The 16,095-nt window shown below is 34.3% G+C and overlaps 1 long non-coding RNA gene across 1 annotated transcript; it reads left to right on the top strand.

The window, feature by feature from the left end:
- The first annotated feature begins 3,274 nt into the window (after positions 1-3,274).
- On the top strand, positions 3,275-3,724 carry LOC136810793 (uncharacterized). Its single transcript, XR_010847153.1, has 2 exons — positions 3,275-3,362; positions 3,563-3,724. It is a non-coding gene; the product is annotated as an uncharacterized lncRNA (long non-coding RNA).
- The last annotated feature ends 12,371 nt before the right edge of the window (positions 3,725-16,095 follow it).

The raw sequence follows: 16,095 nt of genomic DNA, 5'->3' as shown, positions 1-16,095 counted from the left end.
GCATGACAAAAATCAGTTTTTTGAAATTTGCCATAAATTTTGAAGGGGAAAACACCATCTTTCAACTTTAATCTTGAAAATTTTCAGGAACCAATTTACACGCCTACAGAGGTTTCTGTTGGTGGCACTATGTTATACATTTCAAACAATTTCTCTTTTGAATACCGCAAAAATATTGACTCTATGTTGTATTGCCCAACCTTTCTTGAATCTACTTTTGCAGAAATCTTGCATCCAAATTCTACTAATACTATTGTTGGATCCATCTATAAACACCCTCTTTTTTCGCTTGATGAGTTCAATAAACTTCTTGAACCACTTTTGAATTTAAAATCAACAAAGAAAATAAACAAATTCTTTTGCTAGGTGATTTCAACATTTCTTATCTTACTTCTTATCTTATCTTACTTGAACAACCTTGGATCATACTTTCTTATACCTAATATATTTCTTCCGACTTGAATTACTGACCACTCCATGACACTTATTGACAATATTTTTTCTTCAATTTCTGAAAAGCGTACCTTTTCAGGAAATTTGCTTTATTCTATCTCTGATCATCTTCCTCGCTTTCATCTTGACCAAAGAAATGAAAAAATCTTCCGAAAGGACTGGAAAAACTTTAAACAACAAGATTTTATTTTTGATTTTATATTCCTTATATAAGCTTGGGAAAACAGATCAAAATTTTAATTTTGAAAAATGTGGAAACAAACCAAATTTTCTAGGGAAGATACTTTGAGATTAAAAATTCAGGTATTGAGGAGAAACAGATTTTCATTTCTAGGAATAAGATGTTTAAAAAAGGTCCTCGCTGGTAATTGAATGTCTTTAATAGAGTCCTCCCAATACCTTGAAGTTCTAAACAGTTGAAAAAATATCAAAAGTTGAATAGACCTAAGCATACCTTATAACTGCACTGAGATATAGTAGATGACAGTTAAACTTTGAGTTTTGCGCCCACCAGAAAAATAAAACTTAAAAGTATAAAAAATAACTCAACGATTCTGTAAAATTCTACATCGATATGAAGGAGAGAAGAAGGAGGAAATGGAACAAGTGATACAAACACATCGTTCTGTCTGACTTTCAGTTCATGAAGATTAGCAGCTGTAGTGTGAATGAGATGCCAGATGCAGAACTGGACTGTGTATGGTATGGTTATGGAACAAAGGTTTCGGTTTTCAGATTTACCAATATTTAAGCGGGAAATTATTTTGACTTGATCAGTAGCTCTTTCCGCATATTGAGTATTCCGATAATGATTTTTCGTTAAAGCTATCTCAACCTATTCCGAGTTCTTCCGCTTTCAAAACTTGATTATCCAGATCATGCGTTAATTTATAAATTGGCGCGAAATCAGACATGTGGAAATCGCATCAGTACATCAGGCAGTACTCGTGCAGGCAAGACTGGTCTAGTGGGAGACTGTATTGCAAGGATTTATTTTATCTGATATTTGCAACCCTTGCAAGGATTCATGTTGTAAAAAGAGATTCCATTTATTTTAAAAGTAAGTTATTGTTCAAAAACCATCCTTAACTTTTTTTGACTTGAGACATTTTTATTTTTTTATTCTTTAATTAGCATAAACTTATTATGAAGTTATTCTCGCCAATGAGCTGGAGTTTTTACAAGATACTTCACTAATTGGTCATTTAAAGTGATAGGGATGACGCGTTCTTTAGTAAAAGTAATGAGATTCTTTCATCGTCAATGGAAGATGTCTTTTAATCCTGATCCCACAAAACAAGCTGTGGAAGTTTACTTTTCCAAAAGGCTCTTACCAGCTAATGCTCCTGTTTTATATTTCAATAATAATGACATAACAACTAGTGAATGTCAGAAGCACCTAGGTCTTATCTTGGATTCCAAACTCTCATTCAGTCACCATTTAGACGAAAAAATAAAAAAGGCCAACAAAGGTATTGGCCTCATTATCAGACTTCGCAAACATGTACCAAGAAAATCTCTGCTTACTTTATACAAATCTTACATTAGACCACATTTAGACTATGGGGATATTATATACGACCATCCTGGAAATTCGACTTTTGTTCGTAAGCTTGAATCCATCCAATATAATGCCTGCCTTGCTATAACTGGCTGCTTTCGTGGAACGTCTCAAGAAAAACTTTATTCCAAACTTGGTCTCGAGAGTCTTGCTGATCGTTGATTTAGTAGAAGAATGATCTTCTTCTACAAAATTTTAAACAATTTAGCCCCCTCTTACTTACCAGCAAGACTTGCGGCACCGGGTAATCTAAGAACAAGAAATCCTATTTATCAACTTAATATTCGAACTGAGCGTTTCCGGAATTCTTTTTATCCATACTGCATAACACAGTGGAATATTCTGGCTGGTCGTATAAGAGATATGCCTTCAGTATCTACCTTCAAAAAAGCAATCCTTGAGTTTCTAAGGCCCAAACCTTCTCCTGTTTTTGGAGCTCGTGACAACCAGGGTGTGATCCTTCTCAATCGTCTTCGAGTAGGATTTAGTCACCTCAATGAACATAAATTTAGACACGGTTTTCGTGACACCTTAGATCCATTTTGTGCGTGTAGAACAAATTCCATCGAAAACTCTCAACACTTTCTTTTGCACTGCTCTATTTACTCTCAGCCAAGACATCTTTTGTTCAACAAACTTCTGAACCAAGACATAAATATTTATCCACTAAGCCCTCCTAAACTCTTCAACCTTTTGTTGTACGGTGATCCAGAATTACCTTTCAACATAAATAACATAATAATTAATCTTGGCATTGAATTTATTCTTGACTCTGAAAGGTTTAGTGGTGCCTTATTTTAGTTTAATGATCTTCTTTTCTTACACAGCTCTAATATTTTTTAATATTTGTGTTTATCCTTTTAGTGATGATTTTCCCTTTAAGTTTTTTTCTTTTATTCAATAGCTTAGTACCCTTGGCGATATCACTTAGTGCCTTGCGGGGGGAGGAGCTATTTATTTTTTCTGTGTTTGTTTTTGTAAGTAGTATATGTTCGTAAGTGTAATGTAGCCTCTCAAATCATATATAAAAAAAAAAAAAAAAAAAAAATTCTTTCATTACATCTTAATGACCAACCAAATCAAATAAGAGCTTGTAAAAACTCCAGCTTGTCCCAATTTATTGTACATAATTGAAGATTCAAGAAATATTTTATGAAAATGATTAAAAAAAGTAGCTGCTGAAGTTTATTTTATAAAGATTGATTTATTTATGTTTTTTTTGTTTTTGTTTTTACATCCACAGCACTGCAAAATGTGGGCAGACAAAGCATGAAAATGTTACCTCCTCCTGGTATAACGGTGGACTGAAGTTCTAAAGCTTATCCAAGGATTATCAAATGAAAGTAATGTAAGTTTATTGCATGTTTTCCCTTAGTGCAACCTGAAGTGCATTTATTTATCAATTTCAATTACTTTGAATTAAAAAAATTCTGTAATTTTTTTGGACCCTTGGCACAAGACAAGGGTACCTATGCAAGAATTGTAACCCAAAATATTTACAAAGCTTTCGGGATTTGATATAATATTTTGCTATTGCCCTTTTTTTAGGTGTGGAGACTTTTTGTAACCCAGACGATTGTAACCCTGAATTGCCAGTGGAATGGAGATTAAAGAGCAAACACAAAGAAAAACATCAAAGATGAATTTTGAGCATGATGTAGTTTATTTATTTATCAACATGACTAAGGTGGATATGGTTAAGATTTTGAATCAACTTAATCTTAAGTTCTTAGTCCCTTTCATAACTATTATAGATATGGTTTGTTAGATGGTTGTGGACCTGGCAAGATTTATTTCACTATGTTGTAACACTCTGCATAACCGAAGAACTTTCACGGGCAAGTATTTTTTTATCTTCTTATCAATTTGAGCGGTTAACTTTTTAGCAAAACCTACATGTATTTCAAACTTTAAAAATGACTTCAGGGAGGGGGTGTTTGATTGAAATAATCCTTCTGGAGATTTTAAAAACCTTTCGGCTATATTGAGGATGGTGGTACACTTGAAGAACCTTTAGATAAACTATTTCTAACTATATAAGATCAGCTATTTAACCTAGCTTTTTAACTGAGCTTTTAATTATTTAGAAATGCAAATAATTGATAGTAAAACAATGAAGACTTTGTTTAAGCTGAAAAGATTAAGTTAATTAGTTAAGATACTTTTTAGGAGAGATAAGTTTTAAAATTCTAATTAGTAACTTTATAGACAAATAACTAATAGTATTGATTTTTTAATATAGCTATGACATATATCAAAACCTAAAGAATTTTGGAACAAATCATATTTAATAGTTACAGTTACTAAATTACATCCCTTCTTTTGTCACTTCTACACTTTGTACAACAGTCTCACATTTCTTCTATATATTTCCACACACGTTCTTCGTGCAGGGTTCCAAGTGGTTGAAGTTTTGATTTTTGGATCATTCTAAATCTGCTGGGATCATTGCACACTTTATATTTTGAACATCTATTTCTTCACTCTTGGTCTTTATCTTCCTTTTGAGCCTTTCCTTGGTGTAAGATTTCCTTTGTAGAATATGAGATATGCAGCACTGACAGGTATACAGGTATCAGAATTAAGGGATTCTGACACAAAGCAATTATTTTGTTCAGCTACAGTTACTAAATTACATCCCTTCTTTTGTCACTTCCACACTTTATACAAAAGTCTCACATTTCTTCTATGTTTCCACACACGTTCTTCGTGCAGGGTTCCTAGTGGTTGAAGTTTTCATTTTTTGATCATTCTAAACCTGCTGGGATCATTGCACACTTTATATTTTGAATATCTATTTCTACACTCTTGGTCTTTATCTTCCTTTCGCGCCTTTCCTTGGTGTAAGATTTCCTTTGTAGAATATGAGATATGCAGCACTGACAGGTATACAGGTATCAGAATTCAAGGATTCTGACACAAAGAAATTATTTTGTTCAGCTACAGTTACTAAATTACATCCCTTCTTTTGTCACTTCCACACTTTGTACAACAGTCTCACATTTCTTCTATATATTTCCACACACGTTCATCGTGCAGCGTTCCAAGTGGTTGAAGTTTTGATTTTTGGATCATTCTAAATCTGCTGGGATCACTGCACACTTTATATTTTGAATATCTATTCTACACTCTTGGTCTTTATCTTCCTTTTGCGCCTTTTCCTTGGTGTAAGATTTCCTTTGTAGAATAATGAGATATGCAGCACTGACAGGTATACAGGTATCAGAATTCAAGGATTCTGACACAACGCAATTATTTTGTTCAGCTACAGTTACTAAATTATATCCCTTCTCTTGTCACTTCCACACTTTATACAAAAGTCTCACATTTCTTCTATGTTTCCACACACGTTCTTCGTGCAGGGTTCCTAGTGGTTGAAGTTTTGATTTTTGGATCATTCTAAATCTGCTGGGGTCATTGCACACTTTATATTTTGAATATCTATTTCTACACTCTTGGTCTTTATCTTCCTTTTGCGCCTTTTCCTTGGTGTAAGATTTCCTTTGTAGAATAATGAGATATGCAGCACTGACAGGTATACAGGTATCAGAATTCAAGGATTCTGACACAACGCAATTATTTTGTTCAGCTACAGTTACTAAATTATATCCCTTCTCTTGTCACTTCCACACTTTATACAGTCTCACATTTCTTCTATATATTTCCACACACGTTCTTCGTGCAGGGTTCCAAGTGGTTGAAGTTTTGATTTTTGGATCATTCTAAATCTGCTGGGATCATTGCACACTTTATATTTTGAATATCTATTTCTACACTCTTGGTCTTTATCTTCCTTTTGCGCCTTTTCCTTGGTGTAAGATTTCCTTTGTAGAATAATGAGATATGCAGCACTGACAGGTATACAGGTATCAGAATTCAAGGATTCTGACACAACGCAATTATTTTGTTCAGCTACAGTTACTAAATTATATCCCTTCTCTTGTCACTTCCACACTTTATACAAAAGTCTCACATTTCTTCTATGTTTCCACACACGTTCTTCGTGCAGGGTTCCTAGTGGTTGAAGTTTTGATTTCTGGATCATTCTAAATCTGCTGGGATCATTGCACACTTTATATTTTGAATATCTATTTCTGCACTCTTGGTCTTTATCTTCCTTTTTTGCCTTTTCTTGGTCTAAGGTTTCCTTTGCCAGTTTTGCAGAATTATGGTGATTAAGTACTCCACTAACCTCAAAATCTTATTACCTAATTTGTGTAATCTTTTCGTGTCTTTCAAAAATCAATTAGCTCTAACATTCATTATTTTTTCATACTTCAGGCTGTCCTTTAAATTACTAACTTCATTTTTTTGTCAGTTCTGTTTTAAACACGACACTATATAGTAGCTCTTGCTTGGATGTTCGTAGATAATATATACTACTTCACATTGATATCAAAAAGTATTTCTTTCCTAAGGAAATAATATATGGGATGACTCAAATTGATTGAGAAATTAATTCTTTTCCTGTTGAAATGATATAGTTTCAAATCCACGATTTTAATTGACAGATATTCACTGATGGTTTGTATGAAATACAATGTCACTATCTATGCGCAACTTTTTCACGAATTTTTGCTAATGTGATCAGCTTTTAGCCTTAGACTATGGACTTCAAAAATAAAATAATGAATTTGCCTGTCATTATTATTTGAGTAAAGTCTTTTTGCAGATCACATTTGCTGGGATGGATTCTTTTTTCTAGCAAAAAAAAGAAAAAATCAGATTAAAACAAATGTTCCAAATCATTGGGGGTAATAGAAAAGCTATAAACTGACATGTCACATTTCTTCTTCTTTTGTTTTTCTTGGCAAGCATTCACTAGCCCATTTACTTATTCATTTTTACTTATGGGGATTTTTTTTCTTTTTTTACATTTGTTATTATTATACTAGGTTCTTTATTTTGGGCCCACATTTTTTAATTATCATTATTATTGTTCTTTCACTGTGCTTGCCAATCAAAAACAACAGAAAATACGCTTATGTTTCATTTAGTTTTTGCCTCAAGGCTTTCATTTTTTTCTTTACAACTTTTGCATGAGTTCCTTTAGCCTCAACTAGCTAATGTAATTTCAACTTTCACATTCAGGAAAATCAATAAATTTAATGGTTTGAACAGTGTAAATTCATAATTTTCAGGTTGCATATCAAAATAATAAAACTTTGTAAATTTTCTAATTCATCCAAATGGAAACTTTGAAAACAAAAAGATCATTTAATACAAAAGTTTTAATTCAAGAACAATCTATCAGAAAGTCCATCTGAAAATAAAAATAGGAAAGATAAGCAAAAGTAATGATGAATGAGGGCAACATGAAAAAACGTCATTTTGAGCCAATGTTAAAGTCAAAAAGAGTTTACATCGCACAATTAGTTCTCATGCATTAATTGTTAACCGGTTACTTTTTCGAAGCGGGCTATACATGGCTTTTTGCGCAATGCAATTGGTTCTTTTCGCATGACGACGGGCCTACATTGTCCAGAGTTGCCCGTCGTTAGGAAAATTCATTGTGACGTCACTTTTTCAAAGGAAAATGAACAATGCGTTGACATCATTTCTCTCATTTTTTATTTCTGACGTCAGAAATTATAGCAATTTTTTATCTCTTTTCGCTTGTTTTTTCTGCTTTATTTCGCTATTTTTCCTGGATAAAGCGCTAAAAATCAATCAAAGTTGAAGGAAACGGTTAACAAATACAATAATGACCGGTTTTTTTCGGGCTGTACTGAAAATATTGCCCTCGGTCAACGCAACAACCTCGCAAGCTCGGTCGTTACTTGACCTCGGGCAATATTTCTCAGTACAGCCCTCACTAACCGGTCATTATTGTATTAGTGTTTCACCACCTTTCTCTTTCTGTGCTTCCTCTTTTTTCTCTGTTTTTAGAATCATCACAACAAAGAAACTGGTGAACACCTACTGCCATCCTTATAAGCAATTAGCAAGTCACGCTTCGCATTCCATATGTATGTCGTATTATGACTCAAAATGTAGACCATTTACTACAAAAACGTTCAAGATATCGAATACCCGACTGCACCTAACAAATACTGAAAATCTCGTAAAGATGGCTTGAATCAGGCAGACTGCAAGCATCTCGATTGATTGTAAGTATAGAGCTCCTTGTGTACTTTTTGAAATACAACGTTCTATTGGACTTTTTATTCGACATCTTCAGAGATTTGGATAGTACACCGCCATTTTATTTTGTTTCAAAAGGTTATTTTTTGAAATTTGTATTAATTTTTTCATGCTAAAATTACCATCAGCTCCCAGCTGGCACACAACGTTTTTCTAATGTTCACAACGTCCATATAACGTTAGATGAACGTTGCAACAACGTTGTGTGCCAGCTCTGGGCTTGTATATTTTGTATACTTCAGTTTGCTGTATCGTTATGCAACGGGAATATGGTGAAGCCTTCCATTGTCCGTTATTGATATTCGTTTGACCTCGAAGCCCATTCTCAAGACTACTTATCCGGCAAGTATATTTCATTCTTATTTAACATTAAGTCAATTTTGCTCGAATTAGAACTATCTGTTTTTCGAGAAAAGAAAATCTAAAATTCATGTGCTAAAGTGGAGATAGTGGTTAATACCTGCTATCTATTTCTCTTGAATTGACTCGTGTGCTAAATTCTTCAAGTCTTTTCCTTCAAGGGTTATTTTTAGGCTTTTTTGGGCTTAGCACTTTTTTTTGCTTTTAACCTAATTTTTCTCTTAAAGGTGTGAAAGTTTGGTTTGATAGGTTATCTTTCAAGTTTTATGCGAAGGAAACTTTTTTCATAAAAGCCTCCTTTTCAAAGTTCATTTGTTTGGATTTCATTTAGAGTTGACACATGTTTGATTATGAGCGCAATCAGATGGATTGTTCATCAAAGCATTCAATTGACTTTAATGCACAATTCAATCTCATTGTACACTGTCAGGGGTTTAATTTGTACGAACTAAGTGAGGGGTAGTGAGTTGTATGGGGCTGTGAGTGTGTGGGGGCTGTGAGTGTGTGGGGGTGGTGTCTTGTGTGGGTATGAGATGGTATGAGTGCTAGAATCAAACATGTCAACGAAAAATCACCAAACATTCTAAGGTTTAGCCATGATTTATCGAACCAACTTTTACACCTTTTAGTGAAAGATTAGATAACAGCAAGTTTACAGGCTGTTTTATAGCCTTCAAGTTTTACATCCAATTAAATCAAAGGGATAGATATCGGTTACTAACCATACCTATTGCTAACTTCTCATTCAGCTTTAGTTTTTTTTATGGTCTAAGCTTCCCAAAATATTACACAAATCTTTATGTTCTTTTCAGCTCGATCAATTTACACATTCACTGTCAAAATTCGATTTCACATTGATCAAGAAAACCTGGATTGATCCAACAACAAAGAATTGACATATAGTCCATTTATGAGTTCTCGATCGAGATACGTGGTAACAGGTAAATTCGACTGAATACACCGATTCATATCATCCAGTCTTAAAAAACAAATCTTCTATTTTTTACCATATCCACCTAGTCTTCGCTTAGGCTTATAATTTACACACAATTTTGTAAAGGTAACTTATATTAGCTAGCTTGTTTTTTTAGTGATTGTCAGAAATACCACCAATGAAAAAGAAATGTTTACATGTGTCTGTTTGATTCTATGGACAGTTTTTTGATGTGGTCTTTATACTTCCAAAATTCCTAGCTAATTGTACTTAAAAAACTAAATTCTTAATTATTTTTGACTGTTTTTCATCTCATTCATCTGCGACAACCATTGGTAAAACTCAAAATCCTAAGTCAAAACAGATTCAAAATTTACACATAGGTCTTTTTCCTTTTTTGGCTCAACTCTTAAGAACAACCCTAAATCGTTTGATAAGTTTCCTTTCACTTTATATATGATTTGGTTTGGAGACTTCTTCATTCTGGTTCTCTCATCTAGGTTTAATAACTTTTGTGCAAGAAGGGAGGATTCGTGTCTTTGAGACACAATGAAATTAGAGACATTACGTCCAAATTGCTAAGAGAAGTGTGCGTAGATGTAAGAACTGAACCCCTATTAAACGAACTTAATAACGAAGATCTACCAAGACATGCAAATGTCTCACGCGAGGTGAGACTGGATATAAGCGCTCTCAGTTTTTGGACTGCTGGCCAAAGAGCATTTTTTGATGTGAGGGTTTTCAACCCGTTTGTTCGAAGGTACACCAATCCAAAAATTGAGAACTGCTTATGATCCAATGAACGCGAAAAGAAGAGACAATATGGTGAACGTATTTTGCAAGCCGAAAATGGGACTTTTTTTCCGCTTGTTTTTGCGGCAAATGGGGCGATGGGACGTGAATGTACGTTATTTTACAAGCGTCTAGCTGAAATGATAGCAGACAAAAGACATGAAACTTTCTCAAAAGTTACTAACAGCATTAGAACTATCATATGCTTCTCGCTCGTTAGATCTACAGTGAGATGCATCCGTGGATCGAGAGGTAGAGTACGACTCCCTCAAGATGAAGTTTAAGTTTTTTTTTTCCTTTCTTATTATACATAATCCATAATTCTAGTAGAATTTTATTTAAATCCAAAAGATCCATGCCGGGACAGGCTCCGGTATATAGTATATTTTATATTTTTCAATACCGACTTGTATTTAATTTCTCTAGTATATTACGTTCCGAAAATGCTTCAACGAAAAAAAAAGTTTATAACAGACCTCTAAAAAAAAAAAAAAAAAAAAAAAGAAAATATTGAGTATTCCGGTAATGATTTTCTGTCAAAGCTATCTCAACCTATTCCGAGTTCTTCCGCTTTCAAAACTTGATTATCCAGATCATGCGTTGATTTATAAGTTGGCGCGAAATCAGACATGTGGAAATCGCATCAGTACATCAGGCAGTACCCGCGCTGGCAAGACTAGTCTACACTAGTGGGTATTGCAAGGATTTATTTTGTCTGATATTTGCAACCCTTGCAAGGATCCATGTTGTAAAAGGAGATTCCATTTATTTTAAAAGTAAGTTATTGTTCAAAAACCATTCCTTAACTTTTTTTGACTTGAGACATTTTTATTTTTTAATTCTTTAATTAGCATAAACTTATTATGAAGTTATTCTCGCCAATTTATTGTACATATTTGAAGATTCAAGAAATATTTTATGAAAATGATTAAAAAAAGTAGCTGCTGAAGTTTACTTTATGAAGATTGATTTATTTATGTTTTTTGTTTTGTTTTTGTTTTTACATCGACAGCACTGCAACAACAAGTGGGCAGACAAAGCATGAAAATGTTACCTCCTCCTAGTATAACGGTAGACTGAAGTTCTAAAGCTGATCCAAGGATTGTCAAATGAAAGTAATGTAAGTTTATTGCATGTTTTCCCTGAGTGCAACCTGAAGTGCATTTATTTATGAATTTCAATTACTTTGAATTTAAAAAATTCTGTAATTTTTTTGGACCCTGGGCACAAGACAAGGGTACTTATGCAAGAATTGTAACCCAAAGTATTTACAAAGCTTTCGGGATTTGATATAAAAAAATAATATTTTGCCATTGCCCTTTTTTTAGGTGTGGAAACTTTTTGTAACCCAGACGCCTGTAACCCTGAATTGCCAGTGGAATGGAGATTAAAGAGCAAACACAAAGAAAAACATCAAAGATGAATTTTGAGCATGATGTAGTTTATTTATTTATCAACATGACTAAGGTGGATATGGTTAAGATTTTGAATTAACTTAATCTTAAGTTCTTAGTCTCTTTCATAACTATTATAGATATGGTTTGTTAGATGGTTGTGGACCCGGCAAGATTTATTTCACTAATTTGTAACACTCTGATAACCAAAGAACTTTCACGGGCAAGTATTCTTCTTATCTTCTGTATCAATTTGAGCGGATAACTTTTTAGCAAAACCTACACGTATTTCAAACTTTAAAAATGGCTTCAGGGAGTGGGTGTTGGATTGAAATAATCCTTCTGGAGATTTTAAAAACCTTTCGGCTATTGAGGATGGTGGTACACTAAAGAACTGTTGTGCGCAGAAATGTAATACTTGCGCAGAAATGTAATACCTGCGCAGAAATGTAATACTTCCTGCGCAGAAATGTAATACCTGCGCAAAAATGTAATACTTCAATGGCTCAACTCTTAAGAACAACCCTAAATCGTTTGATAAGTTTCCTTTCACTTTATATATGATTTGGTTTGGAGACTTCTTCATTCTGGTTCTCTCATCTAGGTTTAATAACTTTTGTGAACATTTATTTTGAATTATTTTAGCTTTTGGCATGCAACAAATTATGAAATGCTAAATTGAAGGAAAAAACACTAGTCTCGTTTTTTCTAGCTATTCTCAATTTAAAAAGAAATAGAACATGTTCAGTTTTTGACAAATTCTTAAGTCCATTCGCTTTAAGAAAGACTGATGTGCGGCTCAAAATTGGGCCTTTGAGATCGGACCCTTACAGTGTAGAGAAACTTTAGCAAAATTAAAGTAAATTTGGGCAAAAAATCGATCCTTGCAGACATTTTCTTTAAAATGTTTGACTATTTTCAGGCAAAATATGGTTACAATTTTACACCCTTTAGAGTGTAATTTTTCTCTTATTTGATCATTTCGTTGAGTTTCAGCGAACAAAAGTTTGTAAATTGCCTAAATATTTTATCATGATTAGCATAATTACGCATGAATTAACATATTTTATGCACGGATCGCGAATCGTGCATCGTAAATCGTTAGATCGTGCATCTTAAATTACACCAACCCAGTTCCCAAAGTTTAAATTCCTTTCTTCGTAAAGGCCCTCTTACACGGAGCAATAATGAATTAAGATAAGATTTAAAATAATCACGAAACGATAAACTTATCTTATTGTGTCGTGTATCAAAGTTTAAAATAATAAAATCATTATCTTGATGACGTCGAACTCCCATTGTTCCGATTATTGTAGAGAAGTCGATTATAATCAAACTAGTTTGATTATAATCGACGAGCTTACGATATTCAAAACAAAAGAAAGGAAGAAAAATCTATTGATTTGGCTATGTAAACAAAAATATTCCATTCATTTGATCATTCAGCTAGTGTGTTTTGTGTTGTATTTTTCTTGTGAAATTATTAAAAAGTGATAGAAGACACAAGTTCATTTCTCGAACTTGGCTAGCTATGGTTATACGCGTTGTTTCCTCGATTTTGTTGCAATTCGAGGAAAGCCAAGTCAGCTAAATTTTGCTCACGTCATGCTCCTTCAGTTACTTAACCAGTTATCTGATATTCCGATTGTGTATTGGCGGCCGCCCACGCTAAAGCTCTGAAGGAGCGGGCCAATATCACATCGGAGACCTATAGTAGTCATCGTTTGATGTACCGCATCACAGTCGTGTCTAGCTGTCCTTACACTTTTTGCTTGACTATCGGTTGCACCCGACTGAATTTAGCATGAAAATCTCTACTGCCTGAGAAACCTTACGGAAAATTTTCAAAATGGTAACCCAAAGGTTCCAGATGTTAAAATTTTCTCGACTTTCAGAGCTTTAGCGTGTCGGAAGAAAATTTCTACATCGAGTACCAGATAACTTAACCAGTTTCTTCGTTGACTTCGTCGATAAAGCCCTCTGGTGTATAAGAGTCGGTTGAGAGTTCCATAAGCATATTATGAATTACAAGTGAAGCTAGTGTGATCGTTACAGCCTTGTCAGGCTCAAGTGGGATTTTGTTCAAAAGGATTCAAAATCTACTTGCCAAAATGCCAAGTGCATTTTCAGTAACTCTCCGGAAACGAGGTAAACGATAGTTGAACACACGACTTCTAAGTGTAAGGCCTTGTTGACTGTAAGGTTTTAGACAGTGAATACCCAAAGGAAAAGCTTCATCTCCAACAAATACATAGGGAACAGGTACTGATTTATGATTGATGTAATTGGGATCGTTAGAACTTGGCAGTAATCTTGGCTCGGGAATACCTAGATTACCGCTTTCTAATGCCTTGTAGAAGGAACAATTTCGATAATAGGCTAATACGCCCTTGACAGCCAACTTTTTCTCTTTTCTTCACTTTTCTTTTCAAAAGTTCAGCACTACAAACGATCACAAGAGCTTCACAAGTACCAGCACAAACCTTCTCCTGCTCATCCATTATTGTAAAGCAGGACTATTGCTCTGTGTATCGAATCAAAAACATTTAGAAAATATAATACAGAAAGATATTGATTATTGTTATCTTTACGTGTATGAAAATGTAAAAATAATAAATTCTTATCTTATCTTAATTGATTATTGCTCCGTGTAAGAGGGCCTTAAAAGATTTTTTATGAAAAAGTGAACAGCAGGTCTCATTTTCTAGGAGGGTCAATTTACTTCAAAACATCTGTTGTTCTATTACAGAAGGAAACGTCATCAGTGACCAGCAGATAGCATTTTCTAGGTAATGACGTCATCGCTGAACAGCAGATAGGTTTTTCTAGGCAATAACTTTATAATAAATATTTTATCCACCTGCTGGTTCGTTTTGGTATTTTCACGAGACAGGGTACAAACTGTCGGGATATTTTTGAAGAACAGCAGATCATATTTTCTAGACATTGAGACAGGGGTACAAACCCATGAACAACAGATCAATTTTTTGAGACAGTGAGACAGGGGTGCAGCAGAGGAATGTAAAGAGATGGAAAAACAGCTTTTATGATTACTCAAAGTTCAACGATCACTTCTATTGAAAATTCCATTGTAAAAACGTTGATTAGGTCATTAAATGAAAGTCCAGGAAAGACGGCTCGCCATACAAATCGGACGGTTTCTACATGATTTGACGATAAAAATAAAAATTTGTTTTTCCTTTTTTGCCGATAACTAGTTAAATATTTTTACCAATGTATAGCAAAAGAAATTCTTAACGCAATGATATTAAATTGGCTCTTGTAAAACTGTCAGAAGTCGAGTAAAATCAAGATGAAGTTATAATTTTCTATAGCTCTAGCTTTCCATATTATAGTGCGGTCATGATGGGATGATGCGGTTATATCAATAGAATCGCTAGGAAATTCTGAGCAAGAAGATATAGGTACCTTTTCGTATAGGAGAGGTGTACCCAAAATATAAGCCCTAAAAGTTTGCGCATAATCAGGCTTGAAACAAAAGAACTTTGTCACAACACGCTACACTACTAACCCGATCACCATTCCTCACGGACATCTCCATTCCTCAATATTCCTCTTCTATTCCTCGCCATTCCTCAGCGTTCCTCGAACGTTCCTCGGAAATGGATATTTCAAAACTTTGTTCTAGCATTCCTCATCTATTCCTCGAACGTTCCTGAGGAATGGACATTTATGACGTTATTCTTAAGCGTTCCTCACTGGTTCCTCGAACGTTCCTCAGGAATGGAGATATTTCAACTTCATTTCAGCATTCCTCATCTATTCCTCAAACGTTCCTCAGGAATGGACATTTATGATGTTATTCTTAAGCGTTCCTCACTCGTTCTTCGAACGTTCCTCAGGAATGGAGATATTTCAACTTCATTTCAGCATTCCTCATCTATTCCTCAAACGTTCCTCAGGAATGGACATTTATGACGTTAATTTTAAGCGTTCCTTACTCATTCCTCGAACGTTCCTCAGAAATGGACATTTCTGACATTATTTTTAAGCGTTCCTCACTCGTTCCTCGAACGTTCCTCAGGAATGGAGATATTTATTTTTCACTTTATCGTTCCTCATCTATTCCTCGAACGTTCCTGAAGAATGGGCTTTCATGACGTCATTTAAAAGTGTTCCTCGTTTGTTCTTCAGGAAAAGACATTTTCGGAGCTGTTAATACATTTTCATGGATAAGATATTCAATATCAAAAACTTTTATGTCGCGTTTAAAATTTCAGGATCTGCCTCCAGAGAAAGAGAGAGGGCTAGAGAAATACTTTTGTCCTTTAGAACACATTAGTAACGGAAGCTAAATTAACCCATATTCTTGCGTCCGTTTGTTACCAACTTTTCTCAAGATTGGCTCATTCAAAGTTTCTGATTTTGGCACGAAGGTGTATGATATGACTAACAAACCCTCGAATGTGACAGAGCCCGATTGGATCATGAGTTTT

Source organism: Clytia hemisphaerica, unplaced genomic scaffold (assembly GCF_902728285.1).
Source record: "Clytia hemisphaerica strain Z4C2 unplaced genomic scaffold, Clytia hemisphaerica genome assembly, whole genome shotgun sequence".
NCBI lineage: Eukaryota > Metazoa > Cnidaria > Hydrozoa > Leptothecata > Clytiidae > Clytia > Clytia hemisphaerica.
This window is presented reverse-complemented; position numbering and strand designations above follow the sequence as displayed.